The following is an 8676-nucleotide window of genomic DNA, read 5'->3' on the forward strand; positions in this document are numbered from 1 at the left end:
AAGGGTGACCGACACGTGGCATCCACCGTAATGGAACGCCGTTAAGCTATCGGGTCCGGTTTTGGATCCGATAACTCGTTAACAGCCCCGACCAATGGGGATTTTCCACATGTAAAATCATCATTGGCTGGAGGAAACACGTGTCGGCTCACCGTTGGGATAGATGTCATCCACTCATTGGACCCAAGGCGCCTATGATACGTTGACATGTGGCACGGCCCAAGAGAGGCCCATTCCTGTGAAAAGGCCGACCCGTTTGACTTGGTCAAAAGGTGGCGGGCCGGCCCACGGAAAGCCTGTTAACGGTCTGTTTGCATATAGCCCATTTACAGCCCGCTAACCCAGGTCCCGTTACGACCTCTCCGAATTAGGCCCAGTACCGTCATCTAGCCCGTCCAATATGATTCCAGCCCATTTTAACTTCCGGCCCATGTATGGCCCATGACGTCTTTCGGCCCATATGAGGCCCTTTGTAACTCTTGGCCCATTAACGGCCCGTGGTGAAACTGGCCCGTAATGAACAGTGTATCAGTTCATACCCATTAACGGCCCATTTTTCCATTGGGCCATTTCCAGGCCATGTTATCTTTCGGCCTTCTCAGGGCCCATTTATTCTTGGGCTCATTTGCAGCATTCGGTTACTTACGGCCCGTTACTATCATTTTCTACTTGTACTAGTATATGAAACTCATTTCGGTGAACACGTTCATTAGTAAGGTGGACAGGATTAAACTACCAAGTCTTCTATTGCCAAGTACTAGTACATAATAAAAGCATCAAACAAACATATATCTATGTCCTATGGTCACTGCATTGTCTTGCCAAATCAAAATAGAGACACGGTTCAAATCATATCAGTTCAAGACAAAGCAGTAGTGAAAGAATACAAAGCGTGGGAAACTACACGGCACAACAAGATTTCAGATGGGTACCACGTGTCTACATGTACAACAACACTATTGGCTCTGTTGTGATGCTAGTAATGTGCATGATATGAGAAGTCAACTATACACAATTGAAATTGAAATCAACAGAGCTATTGATAAGAGAAAATCTGTTAAAGAAACACGCGTGAACATACCTGCTGTGCCATTGGAGTTTCGATTAGACCCTTCAATTTAAAAATAAGTTTGTATGAGTAAATACAGTGATACAAGAGCAAAGCAGTATGCACGATAGCAATCATAGTTAAAAAAGGCGCGCCTAAGCGAGCGCTTAAGCGCGCCTAGGCTCTAGGTGTTGGCAAAACGCATTGCGCATAACTACGCTTAATCTGTGCATAACTGTGCATAAGCATGCGCTTTGGTCAGTAAAGCGCAAGGTGGTGGCAAAACGCGCACAATTAACTCCTAGCGCTTTTTTGAACTATGATAGCAATGGAATCTTAAATTAGAACAGTTGTTCTTCAGGTTTAGGCACTTGTTCTACATGAACAGAGTACAGTAAGACGCAAGAATATAATACTTAAAAATAGAAAATGAGCTCATAGACCTTACCACATTCTTGGTTCGGGACCAGTACAGAACAAGGCATTCCCAGTCATCGTCCAATAAATGTGTCTCAGGAGAATGTAAGGGAATTTGATGAGTTTCTTTGCCGGTGAAGTACGTTTTCTTCAGGTAATTCCGATACTGCCACCAAGCATTCTTGAAGATAGCAAAGGTATTAGCACAGGTTACCTCATCCTGAGTTTCCAAATCGGTCCTTCTCTATAGAGAAAAATGGCAAAATTTGCTGTATTATAACCATCATGGAGGTAGGATGTATGGGACAAAGCAAAGTAATTGCCATGAATAACATTACTTACACATAACTCCTGGACAAACACCTGCAACTGGCATTTTCCTTCATCTTCAGTATAATATTTCCAAGATGGGAAGATACGCACATACGATTTAACAACATCAAATGCGATAGATGCTAAACTATGACTAGCTGGTTGTGCTTCCTCCACAGGAATAGGCATACTAGCTGGTGGAGTTGGGGTTCGCCATGGTAGTACTGGCCCTTTGGGCAATGGAGCTGGCTTACTAACTGCTCTTGTTTGGGAGCTCTATGGTGGAGATGGTGCTGTGTCAATAGGAACTGGGTTACTATCTGCTGAGGTTGGGGTTAGATTGGGTGAAGCTGGTTCTCTGTCCATTGCAGTAGGGGTACAATCTACGAGAGTTTGGGTTATGTGTGGTAGGGCTGGTTCTCGTGCATGTACAACCGGGGAGCTATCTCCACCAAGAGGTATCACTGTTTTATTTGAAGACCGTGTTTTTATTCCGCTAGATACTGGCATCACCCGCTCCAATTCAAATGGCTGATAAACAGGAAACATACTTGAATGTACAGACATTGTATGAGAGACAAATGCAATAGATAGTGTGGAAAAAAGAGGGCATGAAATAGTTGACATGTATATTGTTTAACTAAAACGGATAGCATGACATAATGTCGGAGTGATGGGCCACGGGTAGGCTAACCCGAGACCCAGAACCTTTCAAGACATCAGGGCAGGCTGCACCCCTCAAGGCGCTAAGACGAAATGCCGCCTTCTGGTGGCCGGTTGGAGGAATAGCCGGCTGCCTGAAGACGGCGGTGGCTTCCAGAGAAGCCGGCCCCTAGCAGTCGGCCCGTGGCGCCAACAAAGCCTGCGCCCTCATCAATAGAGACAAGACAGGGAGTGGCTACAGCGTAGCCCATCCCCCCGACCCAGGGACGGGCGTGGCCACAGTGCACCGTACCGACGGAAATCTCCGCCCGGCGTGGCACTGTTGCCACTCCGCCCCTGACGTCACCACAAGCAGGCAGAGCCCTGCTCCCACGATGGCTTGTCGGTACGGCCCAAGGACGATGGGCCCCACCAATCAGCGAGAGCCCGGAAGACGGCTAGAGTCCCACCAGTCGGACCCGAGGGAGGTCGGCCCCCAGCAGTCGGCCCGCCCCTTCCTCGGGGCCCACTCGCCATTAACCAGACGAGACGCAGTGTGGCTACAGTAATCGCCCGCCAGGTAGTGGGGCTGTAGCCACGCTCCCCTGACCGAGCCAGCGTCATTAGCCTCAGGGCTACAGTGATCAGCAGCCGACAAGACCTGCGAGCGGTGGAGGCGGCCTGTCGGCTTAGCACCAGACCAGTCGGCGGGGCCCACCAAGCGGCGGGCCCTAGCAGCCGGCGGAGAAGCCGGCCACCAGATAGACTGACAGCCGGGTCCTACACCCGGCCGGATTACCATTGTACCCCTGGGGGGTAGGCCTATATAAACCCCCCAGGCCACCCATGCAAAGGGTTCCAAACCTGTTAAAAACTAGACCAACACATAGAGAAAGGAGGAAGCTAGCCTTGCCTTCTCCTACCTCTAGCATACAGCTCGAGGAGCACCATTGTATTCACTTGTGCCTTAGTGATCATGCGGAGACCCCGCAGAGCAGGACTAGGGGTGTTATCTCCTAGGAGAGCCCGAACCTGGGTAAAGTGCGCCGACGTTCGTGTCTACGCCTCATCCCGCTTCCAGGCACCGGCGACGTTCTACTCGCTCCCACCAGGATAAGCCATCCATTGGCATATGTCGCACCCAACCCCCGACATTTGGCGCCCACCGTGGGGCGAGGTGCACCGTCGTCCGGAGACCTGTTCTGGACGTGAACCCTTTTCCTCCCTGGCGAGCGCAGCCAGCCCGGCACGCCAGACGGAGTCTGCGCTGACGCGCTGCATGGCACGGAGATCGCCTGCGTGGCGAGCTGCCTCGCCGACCTTGTTGGCGAGGTTCGCCTCTCCGATGAGCCGGCGTCCGATGCGGGCAATGATGGCCCTGAGAGCCGCCTCGTTAGCCTCCTCGATCAGCTCCACGTCACCAGTGAGCCTGCTGCGGACTTGTAATTTGTTGGCTCCACCGACCCGATGCTTGTCGACTCTGACACTGCGTCGCTTGACGCGTTCCCCACCAACGTGGTGGTCTACGACGAGCCTCCTCCTTGCGCGGAGAGCGGCAAAAGCGCCGTCATGGAGGTGCTTGTCATTGGCCACAGCGAGCACTCCGGCGGAGGTGCTCATGACCCGCTCGACGCGGCACTGCAAGACCTGACGGCGCCCATCCCAGAAGACGCCGACGCCGAGATGCTGGAAGCACGCCGCATCTAGCTCATCGAGGGCGCCCAGAAGCTGGCCAGCATGAGGTGCCTATCGGAGGCCTACCAGCGCGAGATGGACCGCGCTGTGGGCGGCACGCCGGCTCCCGCTGGGCCCAGCTGCCTTGGCGCGGTCCAGCAGCGCGGCGTGGCCATCGCCAACCTGTTCGGGGCAAATCGCCCCGTCTACGCCACGCCCGCGGAAAATATCCGGGCTGCCCAGGCGGCAGCAAAAGAGTTGGACAAGTTCGAGGGCGAAGAACGTCGCCAGATGGCGGAGCGCGTCCAGCGGCTCCTCGACGCGGCTGCCGAGCAGCACGAGGCCGGCTGCCGCACTGAGGCGCCACACCGGAAAAACGACGATCTGCCTCCCCGCCGAGATCAAGGCGCGACATCCCGGACGCCGACTGGTGGCGTCCGCGGAAGAAGAGACAAGGAGCCGGCTGCCAGCCGCAGCCGGACTCGCATCACCATTGAGCGTGACCAAGACGGCCGCCCGAGAGCAGTGGAACGACGGGATGACTGTCCGCCTCCTCCCCCTCGCAGGGAAAGGCGCGTCTCCCCGCCGCCTGTTGAACACCCGACACTCGGCGACCGACTTGGCCGCCGAGAAGGAGTCGGAGAGAACGATGCCCGCCACCGGATCGACCGTCTCCACCGATCCCTGGTGCTAGAAGAGGAAGATGAGTTGGGTCCGCCTTGTTTCGGCCCCCGCATTCGAGACGAGCCCTTCCCCAAAGGGTTCACGCTCCCAAGAGACACGCCCAAATACACCGGCTCCGTGAAGTCGGAGGACTGGCTGGTTGACTACTCCACGGCCGTCAACATAGCAAACGGCAACAAGCGCGTTGCTGTGAAGTACGTTCCGCTCATGCTCCAGGGCACGACCCGGACATGGCTGAACAGTTTGAAGCCCCGCAGCATCAACAACTGGGTTGACTTCACCGAAGCCTTCATTCGCAACTTCACCAGCACATATAAGCGGCCGCCCAAGCCCCGCCAGCTCTCCTTGTGCGTACAAGGCCCCAATGAGTCGACCCGCGACTACCTCACGCACTGGGCCGAGCTCCGCAACTCTTGCGAGGGCGTGCACGAGGTGCAGGCCATCGAATACTTCACCGCTGGGTGCCGAGAGGGCAACCTCCTCAAGCACCGACTCCTCTGCGACGAGCCGGCGACCCTCGACGAGCTGCTGATCATAGCAGACAAATACGCCACGGCCGGCTCCTCCATGAAGGCAGAAATCCAAGTTGATGCGTCTGGCAAAGTGGCCCCTCAAGCTCCTCGAACCCCGGCTGGCGACACCAGTCAGCGCCAGCAACCAAGCGACAACAAGCGCAAGGCCATGCAGCCAGCTTCCACAAGCCGGCAGGTGGCGACAGTCGAAGACCAGCAGCCGGAAGGGCAGCCTCCATCCAAGCGCCAGAAGGGCGGCAAGCCCAATTGGTTGCCGGCTTTCTCGTATGAGCAGACTCTTGACGCACCCTGCAAGTCCCACAGTGGTGCGAAGCCGTCCAACCATACCACTCGGAAATGCCATTGGCTCACCAGGATCGCCAAGGGAGACGGCCTTCTGCCTCCTCCGCCTGCTGGGCAGCCGCCTCCTCCTCCCCCCAGCAGCCGGCGGTTCGACCAGTCGGAGCCATACAAGACGAGTACCCTGAAGAGCACGGAGCTTATATCGTGTTCACCAGCATGGCAGACGATAAGCACAGCAGACGGCAGCGACAACAAGAAGTAAATGCAGTAGCATCAGAAACCCCCAAGTTCATGCATTGGTCCGTGAAGTCCATCAGCTGGAGCAGAGCCGACCACCCGGAAGTGATGCCCAATCCCGGCTCCTACGCCCTGGTTCTGGATGCCACCTTTGCCACTGATAGTCGAGCTGCTCGATTTTCCCGAGTTCTGATAGATGGCGGCAGCAGCATCAACATCCTGTACAAAGATACCATGGAGAAGTTAGGAATCAAACAAAGGCAGCTTCAGTCCAGCCGGACTGTATTCCATGGCATAGTTCCTGGCCTTTCCTGCTCACCAATCGGCAAGATCCAGATAGACGTCCTCTTTGGAGACAAGGATCACTTCCGCCGAGAGCCAGTCTGGTTTGAGGTGGTGGACCTCGAGAGCCCATACCATGCACTACTTGGCCGGCCTGCTCTGGCCAAGTTCATGGCGGTCCCCCACTATGCTTACCTCAAGATGAAGATGCCGAGTTCCAAGGGAATTCTAACCATAGTAGGAGATTACAAGAAGTCGTCCGCCTGCGCAGCAGATAGCAGTCGGCTGGCTGAGTCCCTTGTGATCGTGGCCGAGAAACGGGTCCTTGACCGAGTTGTGGCGATGGCAGGCAAGCAGCCGGAGATGTCACCCAACCCCAAGGAGTCAGAAGCCGAGGGCTCGTTCAAGCCGGCCAAAGAGACAAAGAAGATACCCTTGGACCCGGAGCACCCGGAGAAGTACGCTGTCATAGGTGCGAACCTCGACAGCAAATAGGAAGGCGAGCTCGTCGATTTCCTCCGTGAGAATCGGGACATCTTTGCATGGTCACCTAAAGGCATGCCGGGTGTTCCGACGGATTTCGCCGAGCACAAGTTACATGTCCGGTCTGATGCCAAGCCAGTCAGGCAGCCCTTGCGCCGCCTGTCAGAAGAGAAGAGAAGAGTCATTGGAGAAGAGATAGCCCGGCTGCTGGCAGCCGGCTTCATCATGGAGGTGTTCTTTCCAGTATGGCTGGCCAACCCAGTCCTTGTGCTGAAGAAAAACAAGCAGTGGCGCATGTGTATTGATTACACTAGCCTCAACAAAGCCTGCCCCAAAGACCTGTTTGCTTTGCCGAGAATTGACCAAGTGATAGACTCCACAGCCGGATGCGAGCTGTTGAGTTTCTTGGATGTATAGTCAGGGTATCACGAGATCAAGCTGAACCCGGCCGACAGACTGAAGACCGCCTTCATCACACCATTTGGAGCCTTCTGCTACTTGACTATGACGTTCGGCTTGAGGAATGCCGGCGCCACGTTTCAACATTGCATGCAGAAGTGCCTCCTCAAACAACTCAGCAGAAAAGCCCACGTTTATGTGGACGATGTTGTGGTGAAGACGGAGAAGCGTGGAACGCTGCTAGAAGACCTCAAGGAGACCTTTGAGAACTTGCGCCGATTTCAAATCAAGCTCAACCCGGAGAAATGCGTCTTCGGAGTACCAGTCGGCCAGCTTCTTGGATTCCTGGTCTCAGAGCGTGGCATAGAATGCAACCCTGTGAAGATCAAGGCCATCGAGAGGATGGAAGTGCCCATCCGACTGCTCGACGTACAAAAGTTCACCGGCTATTTGGCATCCATCAGCCGATTCATCAGTCGGCTGGGCGAAAAGGCTCTTCCCCTATACCAGCTCATGAAGAGGACCACTTTTTTCGAGTGGAACGACAAGGCGGATGAAGCTTTTCTCCAGCTCAAAAAGATGTTGACTACTCCACCTGTCCTGGCGGCTTCGACTCCTAAGGAACCCATGCTCCTCTACATCACCACCACCAGCCGAGTGGTCAGCACAGTCATAGTGGTAGAGCGCAAGGAGGAAGGCAAGGCACTACCAGTCCAGAGACCGGTGTATTACCTGAGTGAAGTGCGGTCAGCTTCCAAGCAAAACTACCCCCACTACCAGAAGATGTGCTACGGCGTGCACCTTGCCGCCAAGAAATTGAAGCCGTATTTTCAAGAGCACCCAATCACTGTGGTCTGCACAGCTCCACTGGCCGAGATCATTGGAAGTCGGGATGCTTCAGGCCGAGTGCCCAAATGGGCCATCGATTTGGCCCCCACACCATCTACTACCAGCGTCGCACCGCCATCAAGTCACAAGCGCTGGCCGACTTCCTCGTCGACTGGGCCGAGACCCAGTACCTGCCGCCAGCGCCTGACTCCACCCATTGGCGCATGCATTTTGATGGTTCCAAGATGCGCACCGGTTTGGGAGCCGGCATCGTCCTCACCTCTCCCAAAGGCGACAAGCTCAGATATGTGCTGCAAATCCATTTTGCCGCCTCCAACAACGTCGCTAAATACGAGGCACTCACTCACGGGCTTCGGCTTGCCAAAGAGCTCAGCATTCGCCGGATCCTGTGCTATGGTGACTCTGACTTGGTGGTCCAGCAGTCGTCAGGCGACTAGGACGCCAAAGATGCAAACATGGCGAGCTACCGCTTCCTCGTACAACAACTGAGTGGATATTTTGAAGGGTGCGAGTTTCTCCATGTGCCAAGAAATGACAATGAGCAAGCAGATGCCTTGGCACGAATCGGCTCCACCCGTCAAGCAATACCGACCGGCGTCGCCCTACAACGCCTCCTCAAGCCATCTGTCAAGCCATCGCCAGAGTCGGATTCTATCTTCGTGCCGGCTCCTCTTGAAGCAGTCGGATCCGATTTGAGAGCTCCAGCAGCCGGCACGGGAATTCAGGCGGGCGGCCCGGGGGCCACGGCAGTCGCACCCAGCCCGGGGACTTCATAGCCCGGCCCGGGGACTGCAGCGGCCAGCCCCGGGACTTCAGAGCCCGGCCCGGGGACTG

The sequence above is a fragment of the Aegilops tauschii genome, chromosome 2, assembly GCF_002575655.3.
Source record: "Aegilops tauschii subsp. strangulata cultivar AL8/78 chromosome 2, Aet v6.0, whole genome shotgun sequence".
NCBI classification, from domain to species: Eukaryota; Viridiplantae; Streptophyta; class Magnoliopsida; order Poales; family Poaceae; genus Aegilops; species Aegilops tauschii.